This window comes from Camelus dromedarius, chromosome 9 (genome assembly GCF_036321535.1).
Source record: "Camelus dromedarius isolate mCamDro1 chromosome 9, mCamDro1.pat, whole genome shotgun sequence".
In the NCBI taxonomy this organism is placed as follows: domain Eukaryota; kingdom Metazoa; phylum Chordata; class Mammalia; order Artiodactyla; family Camelidae; genus Camelus; species Camelus dromedarius.
In genome coordinates, this window is record NC_087444.1 from 1221288 (window position 1) to 1236849 (window position 15562).

Genomic DNA, 15562 nt, shown 5'->3' on the forward strand with positions numbered 1-15562 from the left:
CTCACTCTTCAAAGGGAGGAGCGTGGTCTCTGTGGCGCGACTGTTCGCGCATTCCGCTGTTAGCTGGAAGGCTGGTGGTTCAGTCCCACCCAGGGACGTTGTATCTGGGGGGGCGTAGCTCAGTGGTAGTGTGTGCTTAGCGTGCACGAGGTCCTGGGTTCAATCCCCAGTGGCTCCATTAAAAATACAATAAGTGAGTTAAAAGGGAGGGACATTGTAAGTTTTGAGCCACCATGAAGCAGAGTAAAGCTCACACTTCCAGGTTTCGGAAAGAGCACTGGACTAGGAGGCAGGACGCGCCTGGGCTAGGAGGCAGGACACGTGCTTTCAGCCCGGCTCAGCCACCACGAGGACTGTAAGTCCTAATGCTGCTTGTTGTCCTTGCTGTAACTATTTGTGCTAAGAGTTACTCTTTTGTGACCCCAAGGATTTTTTTTTTGAAGTATAGTTGACTTACAGTGTTGAGTTGGTTTCAGGGGTACGGCAAAGTGAGTCAGTATACGTATATATTCCTTTTCGTATTCTTTTCCCTTAGAGGTTGTTACAAGATACTGAATATGGTTCCATGTGCCGCACAGTAGGTCCTTGTTCTTTATCTGTGTTACATATAGTAGTGTGTATATGTTAATCCCAAACTCCTAATTTACCCTCCTCCCCCCGCTTCCCCCTTGTAGCCATTGTTTGTTTCTGATGCCTCTGTTTCTGGTTTGTAACAAGTTCATTTGTGTCATCTTTTTAGATTCCACATAGAAGTGACATCGTACACTTGTCTTTGTCTGACTTACTTCACTTAACATGACCATCTCTAGGTCCTTCAGGTTAGGTGCTGACAGTTACTATTTATTGAGCACTTACTGTGTACCAGGCTCCGTGTTAATTAAGAACCTGGGCAGAGTAATAGCAGAGAAGGACTTCGCTATACGCGGGCACTAAGCTAAGAAACTTACAAGCACAACAATCTACGACGCATAATTGTCCCTATTTCACCAAGGAGGAACCTGAGGCTCTGAAGAGTGAGGCGGGTCTGACACAAAGCTCGTGCTGTTAACCACTACACTACATGAGGAGCTTGCCAAGAGCTGCCAGAGAGCCACCTCCTCTTCCTGCTCCCCGGTGACACTCTCGGTGTTAGCTCTTACTTGTTTACATATGCATAATATAAAATTTTATTCTGTGGCTTCACGGGCCCCCCAAATGTAGGGGGCATGGCCAGTGGTCAGTAGCACGAGAAGTGGTAGGGCAGAACAGCTGAGAACGAGGACGACAGAGATGCCGTGCAAACGGGAGACCTCAAAGCAAGGCTTCAAGGACCAAAGAAGCCACAAGTGCAGAGGATTCCCCAGCCCGCGGCGGACCTCAGTGGACAGCCGGTGAGGGACGTGCCGTGGGCGCTTGAAACCCCCCTCAGCCTCCCGGTGCGGCCTCTGCGTGAGCATCTCCAAGGCAGGCTGCTCGCTGCTCACCAAGGCGCGCACCTCCTTCCACAGCCGCGGGGCCATTATGAAATAGCTTCTGATGCTGAGCCCAAATTGGAAACCCCCTGTAATTGCCTCTTCCTTAAGTCCCTGCGAGCAGGGCTCTGCTCTACACACTTTCTTCTTTTGTTAAAAAAAAAATTGTCTTTTTTTAATTTGAATTTGAATTTACTCATTTTATTATTTTTAATCAATTTTTTTTGCTAGGGGGGAGGTAATTAGGTTTATTTAATTAATCTAAACAAAATTCAGAATCTCCTTTATTCTCATGACATAGAATGTCCTCTATGGCAATGCTTGTCAAACTTCAGAATGCATAAAAATTAATTAATTTATTTTTTAAGTGGAGGTTGGGGACTGAACCCAGGACCATGCCTGTTAAGCATCCACTCTACCTCTGCGCTGTGTCCTCCTCCCCTCTACACACTGTCACGCACAGAAGCTCCTCTGTTTACCAACAAGCTGCGACTCTCCCCCTGTCCTTAAGTCCACTGGGTTTCAGGTCCACAGTGACTGGGGCAGGCTAAGAACTCGGTCCCGGGGTGCATTTTCACAAATACAGGTATAAGCTGCTGCTTCAGAGCTTTCCAACCAGACCTACTCTTATTTGGGGGGTGGGGTGGGGAGCGGATAATTGGGCTTATTTATTTAACTGTTAACGGAGGCACCGGGGATTGATCCCAGGACCTCGTGCGTGCTGAGCACGCGCTCTGCCACCCAGCTTCACCTCCCCCTAACAAACCTGCTCTCCCCTCTGATGCTATAGTTGGGGCTTCCTTCTTCACGTATCTACACTTCGGCGCCGTCTACACTGATCATATCTGTCGAGCGTCAGAAGCCTCCTTTCCTGTTGATCCCCCTCAACGGCACAGACACCCCTCAGCAGAAGTGCAGAAGCTGGGCTTAACTAGTCCAGCATCTGTGTTCCAGGCCTCACACAATTTGTTTTGACGCTACAGAGCTTTGAATGACCTCCAACCTAGAAACCCTCTATGGCCTGTGACAGGCCTTCAGTGTGTTCACCAAACTAAGGCTCCAAGTTCTCAGAGTAAATCTTTAGCTCCCACGTGACAGTCTGGGGAACTCACCTTCTTTCCCTTTTGAAAACTGGAATTATATTTGCTCACCTTCTTAGCAGTCTCTTTAAAAATACTCAACATTAGATAATACTCTCCTTCCTCTTCTCTTATCAAATCTTCAATGAACATCTGAATGTAAAGCTATTCTTGTTCTTCCAAAACAATGAAAAAGGAGCAGAGCAGAATCAGATGCAGCCTGAAATAAACCACAGGTAATGACTTAAAATTAATAAGACTCACTATGGTAACATATTACTGACTCTGCAAGATCTCCATTATAGGAGAGCTACGCACACGCACGTCCCAGATTAACTCTGGACTCAAGCAGAACTGGGTTCTGCATATGATCCATTTGTTCCTATGACTTCCTGAGGTGCCAAAAAGTATGAATTATTATCTTCATTTTATGGATGAGAAAAATCAGACCAAGGCCCTCTTGCCCCACAATTCCCTAGTTTGTGAGTCAATGTTCACATGTGGCTGTTCACCCAGTGCTTTGACAAACACTGGATGTGTTTAAGTAAACTTAAGCCAAATGACCAATGGACATAGAATTTGGACTTTAACAGATTCATCCAAGCATTATTTTCACGAGTGTGCAGGCAGAACCTGTGCTTAGTATTTTAAACTCAGTTGGAAAGCAGATTCAAGGATGATCTGTCGGTCTTAATCACGTTCTGGGAGAAAACGCGCAACGTCTGCTGTACTTTTGATGAAGTGTATCCCACGTGCAACTCCGGAGTGCTGTACTAGGCCTCCTTCGGCTGGAGAGGGGCTGTGCTGCATCGGCGATCTTAGTCCGGCATTTGAACACCTATGTCTACATAGATGTTTCTTCATTTTGGTCCTTTGAATTTTGGTTTAAATTCCCACCATATAACCACCACGTAGGTGTCTGGGAGATGTCTCTTGCGTAGAAACAGCGATGAAATCCCTCTTCGCCAGCCTCTGTCAGATGTGTGTATGTGCTGGGGGAGAGGGCGTGTGTTTGTGTGTGTGCACAGACAAGCATCTACACCGATACACTTGAGAGAGAGCTTTTGAGCATCTACCATGTGCCAGACCCAGAGCTAATTGCTGTCAATTCAAATTAATATAAAATAACTTAAAACTCACAATGCAGTAAAAGAAGTGAATAAATAAATACTAAGGGGGAGGGTGTAGTGGTAGACCATATTCCTAGCGTGCACAAGGTCCTGGGTTCAATTCCCAGGGCCTCCATTAAATAAATAAACCTAATTACCTCCCCCTCCAAAAATTTTTTTAATAAGTAAATAAATACATAGATACATACATACTATAAAAAAAAAAACAGGAACAGCCTGTTTGAGAGACCAGTGTGCACTACAAGAGGAGAGGGCGTCAGAGAAAGATTTATTTGAGCTGGCTCTTTAAGAATAAGTCAAAATTTGCTGGCGAATAAGAAGAGAGGGCATCCTAAACAGAGAAGAGTCCACACAAGAATCAGAAAGTGTGCGGCAGGTTAGGGTTAGGGTGCTGTGGGAAGCTGGACATAGTGCAGGGTAACGCACACAGCAGTAAGTGAAGCAAGGTGAGCTGGTGAGGGCAGAACACATATGGAAGAGTCCTGAACATCACGCCAGAGCCCGAACTTTATTCTGCAGGCGTGGGGGAGGCTGACTCAAAGTGGGCAAATGGTTGCAGTTGGTTATGTAAGTGATACCCTATAAATTACTTAGGAAAGGCTTATGAAAAGAATCGCATATATCATTAAAGCTGCACTGTGTACCTCAGAGTTTTCACCCTTGGCACTGTCGATATTTGGGGGCCAGATAATCCTTTGTCCCACGCTTTGAAGGTGGTTTAGCAGCATCCCTGGCCCCTACCTTCTGGAAGTCAGTAGCACCTGCCCCCTGTTGTAACAACTAAAAATGCCTCCAGATGTTTCCAAATGTCTCCTGGGGCCAAAACTGCCCCAGTTGAGAACCACTGGTGACCTGCTGTGGTGAGTACTAAGCTAGGAAAATCTTCCAGAGAAAAGGGGGAAGTGTAGAATGAGTTGGAGTATATACACACACACACACACACATATATATATATAACTATTATATTTTCATTCCTATGTGTTTGGAGAAGAGTGATGCTTCTGCACGTGCTCAACCCACCATCCTGACCCAGAGGTCTGAGCCCATATCCCCATGATGGAGCTGAGGGAGATATTTGCCAATGTCCAGAAAAACGAAATCATCTGGATACTCCAAAGTAGGCACTGAAGGCAGAGCACCAATTTAGATTTTGTTAAAGATCCTAAATTAGAGCTGAGCAACGCTGCACTTGGATTGGGTACTGCAAATTAAACAGAACTATTTCATTCATGTTTATGGTCATGCAGCTTAATTAAAATTTTCTCTTTAGAAATACAGCCCCCAAGACTCAGTGTAATTTAAATAGATTCTACATTCATGCAGAGTGAGAATGGCAGCTTCAATATTTAATTCTTGCTTCGTAAACTTTGAAGGCTACAAACACATCCTCCCCAAGTTGTGAACATTCTTTATGTGGGAAGCAACAGACTAAAGGAAAGTTGGAGTTGCTAGGTTACTTGGCGCCTGTGGAAGGCTTCTGGATAAAATGTATTTCAATCAGACTTCCTGGAGCAGATGGGCAAACTGAAGTGGAAAATAAATTCAAATGATCTGATATTGGCTTTTCATGCTAAAGCTAAAACCTCCATTTGAACGGTGCAGGTGTAAGCATCTCCTACAGCATGAAGCCCTCAGAGCTTTCTGAGCTGAATTTCTCTCCAGAAACTGGGGAAGATCCGTGGAGAGTGAACATCCTCATGAAGAGGCGAGTGTCTCTGAATGGGTCTGCTTTCCTTGCCTCTTCACTGGGCACAACCCTTTCAAGTTAAAGGACATTGTTGGGCTGGTCTTTTCTTGAGTTCTTCCAGATCTTAATAATAAAATCAAATCATCAGTGTGGGGCTGAGCTGCAGGCTAGTGAACCAGCTAAGTTAGAATCCCCTAGTCTCAATGGTTGAGGCCTGGAGCTCTTAGAAATCAGAAGAAACTGTGCAGTGATATAGGGAATGTGCATACGATAATGCTGCCATGAGCATCACCCCAAAATTGAATTGCTACTACTTGAGCTTAAATAGATTGAGGTTGAATAGAAGCTGCCAGTTATTTCTCAGTATTTTTTGTATGAGATCATCGGTATTGGGGCCAAGCAGTGGGGGAGGTGGGGGTTGTACAGAATGAGAAATTCTTCAGAAACCTTCTTCTGCATGACTTGATAAAGAAGATGTGGTATATTTATACAATGGAATACTATTCAGCCATAAAAATGACAACATGATGGCATTTGCAGCAACATGGATGCTCCTGGAGAACGTCATTCTAAGTGAAGTAAGCCAGAAAGAGAAAGAAAAATACCATATGAGATCGCTCATACGTGGAACCTAAAAAGAAAAGAAAAGAAAAGAAAAGAAAAGAAAAGAAAAAGACAAATGAACATAAATAAAAAACAGAAACAGACTCATAGACATAGAATACAAACTTGTGGTTGCCAGGGTGGGGAGGTGGGAAGGGACAGACTGGGAGTTCGATATTTGTAGATACTGACAGGCATAAGTAGAACAGATAAACAAGATTATACTGTACAGCACAGGAAAATATATACAAGATCTTGTGGTAGCTCACGGTGAAAAAGAATGCGACAATGAATATATGTATGTTCATGTATAACTGAAAAATTGTGCTCTACACTGGAAATTGACACAATATTGTAAACTGACTATAACTCAATAAAATTAAATTAAAAAAAAAAAGAAACCTTCTGCAGAAGGAACTTCAGTCATCTTCTCACCCAAAGAGTCACTTCATTATTCAATTCTCTGTAACGTTTTAGAGTTGGTGAATTTGCACAAAAATGATTCAAAAGCAATCTGGTAGTTAACTTACCAGTTCTGGAACCAAGTAACTAGATACCCAGTTTCCTGGAAAAGCAGCCCCAGAGAAGTGTCGTCACCTCTCTGACAACACTCTCGGAAAGTCACGGATGCAACAAGAAAAAGGTGATTCTCACACCCCAGCACACGTGTCTCTTTTGCACTCCCTGTGGGAGGTTTCGCCGTGAGCAGCAGAAAGGGGTGCTCCCGGAAGAGGGGACAGAGCAGCGGGGAGCAGGTGTAGCAGGAACGGCGCGTTATGCAACCACAGATCAGGGAGCGGCCCGTGCGGAGTGGCGGCTGCCTGGCAGGCGTGGTGCCAGGTTCTTCACCTGCGCTGTTTCACTTAATCATCACAGCAAACCTACCCAAAAGACATTGCTTTCTTCCTTTTTATAGGTGATAAAACTGAGGCCCCAAAGGGTCACACAGCTCATGAATGGTAGAATCAAATTCAGAAAGAAGTCTGCCTGATTTCCAAGCTCAGCCTACTTCCTCAAGAGACCAGGGCCCTTCGGAGGGAGTGGGATGGTAGGCACGCCCATATACCGACGGGAGTGTAACTGGTTTCAATTTTTAAAAGAGATATTTAGCAGCATCTGTCCCAATGTTAAGTGCACACACCATCAGGGTCAGCGCAATCACCTTTTTGGAGTTCTCCCTAGAGAGGCACTTTCACAAGCATACAGCGATATGTGTATAACGGTGTTCATACCGTCATGGTTTGTAAGAGGGAGAAACTGGAAACATGTGTCCATTAATAGGGTATCCATCAATATCGGTCAGATAATTTATGGCAAAAGCACGCAATCAAACATGCTGCACTCATTAAAAAGAATGAAGTAAATCTCTGTGGACACATGAAAAGATCTTCTCAATATTGTTCAGTTTAAAAAAGTAAGTTGCACGAGAGCACAGATTTGTATGTGTGGTGGGGGTACAACCCTCTTTGCAAAAACGGGAAGGTCTAGAAGCACACACAGCGTGCCGCTGCGGACAGGAACTTCCAGGGAGTGGGACGAGGGTGGATCTTGGTAGAGTGGGGAGGGGAACTTTTATTTTTCACTTTGTACCATTCTAATTTGATTTTTTTCTAATAAGCAAGTATTACTTTCCTAATACAAGAAAAATTAAAAGAAGGGCCTTTGTGAACTTAGAAAATAATGGAAGGTTTTTATAACACAAAAATGAAGTGGGTCAGGATCTGTTGAAGAATAAAGGGAAGGCAGATGATGATTAAGGAGCTAATGATTGCCAAAGGTCATGGATGTCTTCATGGTAATTGCCAAGGCAGATTCACAAAGAACTTCAGCATTAGAGAGAGTGCACCTTGAAAGCAGAAGACCAAAAAGGAAGCTTGCCGTGATATTTTGGATAACTTGTCAAACCAAAGTCCAAATGCTTTGCTAGTCTCTCACCTTCGCCCAGGCCGGGAATCCCCAGTGTGCTGACTGCTTCGTCTGCACAAAGCAGGAGCAGCGGGAAGGAAGCCGGGCAGGCAGCCCCGGTAGGAAGAGGCGCTTCCCGCACCAGAACTTGGCTGCGTCAAACCCTTCTCCTCCCAGGATGCTCGGGGGCCGTCAGCGACAGCTGCAGCCCTCTCTGCATGGAGATACTCTGCCTCTGATCTGGCATGGAGGCAGACTGCGTTTGCCTGGCTAATCCAGCCACTCACTGGAGAAATGAGAAAGGCCCAGGCTACCCATATGTGCTGTAGACGCCAAAAGGAGACGAGCAACCAACAGGGGTTTTCGCCACCACGTTTTCTGATAGTGTCAACATGGCCACTAGTGCTTCATTAGTTTTCCTTGCTCTAGGCTGAAAGGAATTTCTGCTGAGTGCATATCTCTGAGATGCGTCTGACATCTCGAGCACTTTCTGAAGAAGACATGACTGAACTTTTCTGCGTAGAAATATGGGTCATCTGCTTTTTAATACTCCTATTCTCACTATTTTGGCTGTCAAAGCCACCACCTGCACTCTCCCTCACAGTGACGACGATGACGGTCATTCATCAGGGCTTGTCAGGACTCAGGCGTCATTTTAAGTGTTTTGCAGATCAGCTACTTTAATCCTCATCATAACTCTGCGAATTAGGTACCGTTATTACTTCTTTTTGACAGACGAGGAAACTGAAGACTGAGGGGGGTCAAGCAACTTGCCTAAGCAGTAGAGCTAGGATTCAGAGCAGGTCTCTCGCTCCAAAGCACATCTATGTAGCCATATGCTGCACTGCATCACGGCAAAGGTGGCAGTCTGTCTTGTAGGAGACAGCAGGGCAGGGAGTCTGTCTGAGCCTGGAGCACCCCCATACTCTCAGCTTTCTTGGGGGCTCTTCCCTGTCCTTGGCTCCAGCTCCCCTCCAGGGAATTCTCAGATCACCCCTCTTCACACGGGGCCCCTCCACCCAGAACTCTCAGCCTCCCTGCTGGGGAGCCATGCCTCAAAGCTCGAACTCTTCTTCCATCAATGTGAAGCCACATTGATCTCTTCCTCTGCTAGCAACTTTCGCTTTTGTTGGCAGCACCGTACAGTTAGCATGTATTTCTTAATATCCTATTATCTAATGATCTGAAACACATAACTTAACATGTTCTTACAGTCATGCTGCTTCCCCAGGCTTCGGGGACATGTCAGCCTCCTCTTAGGCTTCATCTCATATCCTCAGCCCAGTTTTTATTCCAGCGTTTGCTGCAGCAGCCAGCTGTGCCCAAGGAATAACCAGACAGGGGTCTTGTCTTAGCCGGACCACGAATCTATTACGCTCTCTGGCCTGAGCACCTCTGATAACCCAACAGGATACCTGCAGGAACTGGCTCCTCCTTGGGATATGGCCTTGCCTTCTTTGCCTTCAGCGCTGTTGCCTGCACCAAATCTGAGGGTTTAGATTGCCTTCTTTACTGCTCTGGGATCCCACACAACACTGCCTAGGGGTAAGGGATCCATTTTACTCTAAGAAGTGTGACAATGGGCATATGGCAAGGAGACTGATTGACCTGACAACTTCATCACCCAGAGGTGGCCAGCCTGGCAGAATAACGCAGCGGCCTATGGAAGTCTCAGTCAGGGCGCTAGTTTGGCCATAACACCCTCCAGGGCTGGACGTGCCCTCCAGCAAGCGGTGAACACACAGGAGCAACAGTGCGACTGGCTAATAGCGAGAGCGGTGGGTCCAGAAATCGGTGGGTGGAAATTGGATTGGTTCCTTTCACCATCATTCTTGGTGACCCAGTTGTGCAATTTTTTATTAAGAGCAATTGACTCTGCTTACTATGAGGAACTGGAGTTTCTCATGCACGATGGAGGGAGCAGAGCAGAAGGGAGCATGTCCATGAATCCAGGCTTCAGGGGTCACCTCCTGGCGAGACCTCCATGCCCGAGGAGAACTGTAAAGGGAAGTGCAGCTCCCTCAGTCCGCCCCTGGGGACGAGGGCCTCGGGCACCAGGACTAGAGCGAAGCCCAGACCAGCCGAGGTGCTGGCAGAGAGAGAGGAAGACGTAGAGGGAGCGGTGGAAGACGAAGATGATAAGTGGCAATCACGGCCTTGAGACCAGCTGGAGTGGTGGGGACGGGGCTCGTTACATTCCCTCCCCACCTGAAGTCTTGAAAGCTCTGTAAAGGAAAATAAAGCAGAGTAAGGAGACAGAGACTAGCGGGGGGGTGACGGAAGAGAGTGTTCACGGATGCTTTCTCTGATGAAGTGACATTTGAGCAGAAGCCTAATGAAGGCAAGGAGCAAGCCATATGGGCGCACGGGGGAGAGTGTTCCAGGGAGAAGCAGCAGCAAGTCCAGAGGTCGCCAGCGAAGCTCGCTTGGTGGGTTTGAGGTTAGTATGGCAGGGGGAGGGCGGGGGAGCAAAGGAGGGCGTGCAGCCCAGGTCATGAAGGGCTTTAGCAGGAGGACCTTGGGTTTCATTCTGTGTGAGACAGGCAGCCGCTGGCAAATTGTGAGATGTTGTGATGCACCTTACGTCGTATCAGGCTTCTTGGTGCTCCGTGAATTGGCTGTAGGGGGTCAAGGATGGGTGCAGGGAGATCAGTTAAGAGACAAGCAATAGAGTGTTTGGATCTCGTTTAAGATGGGTTTTCTGGGTGCGCAGAGCAGAGGTGTGGGGCTGCCCAACACTGGGTCTTAATCGAGAGTGAGGTTACTGTTCCCCGGGGCTGACTTTAAGCTACTCCTGAGCAAAAAGCCAACTCTCCTGCTTCTGACAAATCTTCTATAAGGCATAACACAGCCCAGCAGGTCTAGTGGTGACGGCTCAGAAGAAGCCTATGATTCTGTGATTAAAACATCTATTCAGTCTTTGCTAAGAATTCATAGAAATAATGTCTCTCCATTGAAAAACATAACTTAGATGTAGTTCCCAAGATCAGGCCTGTCATTTTAACAGATACCCTGGCCACCTGCCACAGAGTGTGTTCCTTGCTACACACAGATCTTCTTTCATTCTCATAACAACCCTGGAAGATGGGCCCCTCTATGCAAGCTTAGATGAAGCAATAGGTACTTGGGGGGCAGTACTGAGTAAGCTGCCCGTGGTCACTAGCGAGCGAGGGACGGCGCCCTGGATCTGCACCAAGGGCTGCTCCAGACCCCACGCTCCGCAGGAACGGTTCTGAATTGCTTGCCGTGGAGAACACCAGGGAGCACCCACGTCCTTGGGGGGCCTAATCTCATTTTTATAATCTTTCTGGTTCTTCTGATTAAGAAAAACAACGAATATTAACAGGAAGAACTGACTTTTTTTTTTTTTAAAGATTCACTTGCCTGGAAGGAAATAATGAAGGGAGTGATCCTGCTTGTTTACTAAGCTCTCCGAGGTCAGAATGGTCCTTCTGCTCCTGGGAAGTCATTTGGTCCAACGGCAAGAGTGGGCGGGCGCTTCATTCTGAGCCCCTTTCGTGGCGTCTGTGGCAGTTATCTTGCTGTGGGACTTTATCCCCTGCAAAGCCACAGTGCTGCCTTATTCCTCCTTAAAGCAAAATCATTAGTGCAGCTGCATCACAGAGGAAGGAAGAAAAGAGATGTGTGATCTGCCCATGAAACAGAGTCGTCGCCTGACACGAGCTCAGCCTTTTTCATGTGCTGGCTGTGAGCCTGTCCTCATGCTGGGGCGGAGAAGCTCATTACTGCTCACAATAACCAAGAAGCAGGGCTGGGCAAAGGGGACAGGGAGACCAAAGGCCCAGAGTGTCCCACCAAATTGGACCCTGGAAAGTCTGACGCTGGGCCATCTGCTGGAGCGCTCGGCAGCCACTTGCCTTTTACAGTGAAACTGCAGGGACAAAGGTCACTCTGGTGGACTGGAGCATCGCCCAGTGCTTGCCAGTGGATAGTAGGGTCAAGGGGTAGGTGGCCATGTGGCAGAATGGGTGCAAACACAGCAGACACTCATTTGTCCAGTTTTGAGGTTTTGTTGAATCTGTAGCGCTCTGAGAAGCCTAACGAAGTGTCTGCAGCTCAGACAATCTTTCAAGGATTAAACGCTGTCTCTCCCTTTCACTCCCCCTTTCTCTTCTCTCTCCTGGCCGCCCTCACTGTTTGCATGGATGAACTTCAGCCGCAGGAGCTGGTGCGCCCTGCCTAAATGCCATTTCAGCATGGACGTCCCTGGGTGCCTAGCGTCCTTGCCTAGATTAGCGTGTCAGTGGCATATGGCACAAATGGCCTGTCGTTCGGCTGAGTCAGTTTAAAATATCTGCCAGGCTGCTGACTTCTTTGGCGTCATGCCACGTGGCCCCAGCGTTTGAGGAAGGAGAGCAACATCGTCTGAAAATTAGAGTGAATTTTCTTGGGCAAGAGCTGGAATCTGGCTTCCTGCTTCTGCCCAGTTCTCTCTCCCTCTTCCCCCTGGTATCTGAGCTAAAGAAATAAGCACACCTACCGAGGCTGAGCGCCTGTGACAAAAGATGGTTTTGAGAACAGCTTTCATTGTACTGGTTCCTTTTCTGGCCCCACATCTTGCTTTTGTTCCTGTAAAGACTACCTAGCTTGTGCCTTTCAGACATTGTTGCATTTGATCCTCTTAAAAGCCCCAGAGTAGGTATTAGCTCCATTTTGCAGACAAGAAAACGGAGGCTCAGAGACATTTAAATATGTTGCCAAAGCACACGACAAGAAAGTGCCAGGGTAACAGGGCAAACCCAGGTGCATCCGACCCCACATTCTTTTCACCCTGTTAGGCCCGTGCGGAGACTGCTGTCTAAACCGACACGGTGCCCGCGTCTAAGCGTCTCCAGGGAGGGGGCGGTTTTTACTGCAGTTCAATGGGCAGAGCTCACAGTGGTCAGCGTCTCCGTGGGTGCTGTCAGCAAGTGCTCCTGGCTTCTTCTTGTCCAAACTCCTCGTCTGCTCATCTCTCAGTGTGTTTAATGGAGTGTCATTGTTACTGTTCAGTTGCCTGATGGGTTTCTCGCTCCTACATCCAAGCGATGAAGCGATCCTGCTGTCCTGGGGATTACCCCCCTCGATGAGTGAGGCCCTCAGGACTGCAGCCAGCTGACCTGCAGGCAGAGAGGAGGTCAAAGGCTCCTCCAGCTCAATTTGGATTGATGAACCAGAATAATTCTGGCAGCAGGGCTCAGCGATCTTTCTCAAGTTTTGTGTTTGAGGCGGTGTTTTGGCAATTTTTACTTAAATACTCTCTCGTCCACCCTAGGCATTTGAAAATCGCTCTCTAGCACCTAGATTAGTTGTCACCGCAACACCACACAATCATCAGGGAAGGGACTGCGTTCACTGGCTACTCGTCCCTCCTCTGTGTTACGCTTTGCAAGGAACTTTCACTTGAAACGTCCCCCAGTTCTTTATTGTCGTCAAAATTCTGTGCCCACGTCGGAGCCCTGCTCAGTTCACCTCCCCAGAGAAACCTCCTCCCGATCGGTCTACTCCGCTGATGGATTCTTTACTCCAAATTCCTTGCAATGACAATAGTAGCACTTAAACTTACCTAACTGTTTACTTGAACAGGTAATATCATACGGCCCAACATAGGAACATATATAGAGTGTACAAATAACAAAGTGACAAGTGAGACTTTTCGTCCCAGTTCCCCAGTTCCCATCTCGGAGGCACTCTGTGGCCAGGTCCTCTTGCCTCCTTCTGAGCCCTCCAGAGAGATCTTAAAGTGGAAGTATATACGCTTTAAAAACTTCATCAACAACGTATGGGACTAAGTGTTAATGTGCAGCAGTGGTTCTGTAAGAGACACTGTGTCAAGGACTTCATACGGATTCTTCCACTGAATCCTCCCCAAACTCTGTGAGATGGGTACTCATACGTATTTTACAAATAAGGAAATGGAAGCTCAGAAAAGTTAATTCACTTTGCCCAGGATCACACAGTCACGACGTGGCAGAGCTGGAGTTGGACCTCAGGCCGTCTGACTGCAGAGCGCAAGCTCTTCACCGCCACGCCACAGGCCTTCAAACGGCTCTCGCGTGGCCTCACACGCACATCAGGTTTTTCAACGAGACTGAAGGGCACTCAGGGAGAAACGAAGTGTGGTGTCGTGGAAACAAGGTGCACTGGGGGATCAGATGCTGGTTCTGGAACTTACTAGTGATGTGACCACAGGTAAGTTTCCTAAACTCTCTGATCTCTGACTCCTTATCCGTAAAGTGGGAAAATGCTAATCTCAGAGGAGGCGGGAGTGTTGGAAGGATGAGGGGAAATGAGTGCACAGCCCCTGACATAAGAGGTATTCTTAAACAGTATTTACCTTATCAAGAGCTGTGTCTGTCTCAAAAATACATTTGCCAGTTTCAACTGCCCTCTGCAGAGCAGGAAGGAAACAGCCAGGTGGTGTTCGGCATGATACAGATCTAGCTTCTTGGATGGTGGGCAAATCCCACGCAGAGGTCCCTGAGATTAAATGCAAGGGACCTCATGCCCACAGGGCTCACTCAAAGGGAACAGCTGGCCATTTGCTGGCTGTTCAAAGAAGTACAGGGAATGGTACGGAAGACTGGCCTTGTCTGCATCGTAAACCTTCTCCAAGGCCAGCAAACAGAAATGGAGTGTGGAGGTAAAGAAAGACTGAGGAAATACTCTTAGGGGCTTTGCCGGGAGCATTCTTTGTCCAGATACCCTCCTGGTAACTCCTTCACCTCCTCAGGGGTTTCTCCTGACCCGCAAACTGCCCCCACGCCAACTTGAGTTTTAATTTTTTCCATAATACATTCACCATCTATCATATGATGCAATTATCCTGTTTAGAGCATGTGTTTCCATTGTCTGACTTCTCCAGAGTGCAGCTCTCTGAGGGCAGGAGTCTGTTTCTCGCTCGCTGTCCCAAGGACGGAAACAGTGCCTGCGCCTGGTAGGTACTCAGCCAGGATTTGGTGGAGAGATACATTTTTCAGATGAGAAAGCTGCGATTAAGTGACTTAGCAGAATCAAGACTAGAACTCAAACCAGCTGTCTTTCCACTAAGTCAGTTTTCAGGACAGAGGAGCCCACGTCTAGGATTCGGGAATGATAGGGCCCCTGAGGAATCCAGACAAAGCTGGAAACAAGTGCACAGAGACAGAGTGACTTAACCACAGAAGTCATAGCAGGAGGAGCCCATAGCTGTGGGTGGCTGTGTTGATTTTTTTTTCTCAAAATTTTGTTTAAGTACCTGAGACTCTGCTGTCAGTTTATCTAGTGAAATAAGATTCATGATCAATGTGTGGAGACGGAAATTTCAGACCTCATTATACACACACTGCAGATTATTCCTTTGCTGTCACTGCGGCATTTGACACGCCAGGGAAAACAAAAGGAAATCTGTCTCAGATGCCCCTTTTAGCTTTGACAGATGTGGAAATGCACGGGTGGGGGTGCTCATTTTTGGTTGGATGTTAAATGTGAGCATGTCCAGAGATGCAGCTGGAGAGCTACCCCCAGCTCACGTTCAGGGCTGAAGGCCCGGAGATGCACTGAGTCTGGGGGCAGGACAGCCCCCTCCATCCCCACTTCTTCTTCTCTCGAAAGCAAAGGAGGCACTCCGCCTGCTCCCAGGCCAGCCTTCCACCTGAGCTTTTGGTCACATCCCCTTCCCCCATCACTCACTCCCTCTTTCACGAATCTCAAGTCTGTCTTTTTCCC

At 47.4% G+C, this 15562-nt stretch overlaps 1 long non-coding RNA gene across 1 annotated transcript in view; it reads right to left on the bottom strand.

Annotated features, from left to right (window-relative positions):
- The window catches only part of LOC105085499 (uncharacterized), an 87076-nt gene that overhangs the window by 22344 nt on the left and 49170 nt on the right, over nucleotides 1-15562 (bottom strand). The window contains exon 4 of the long non-coding RNA XR_010382154.1: nucleotides 2603-2750. This is a non-coding gene — a long non-coding RNA (uncharacterized LOC105085499). The remainder of the gene's footprint in view (nucleotides 1-2602; nucleotides 2751-15562) is intronic.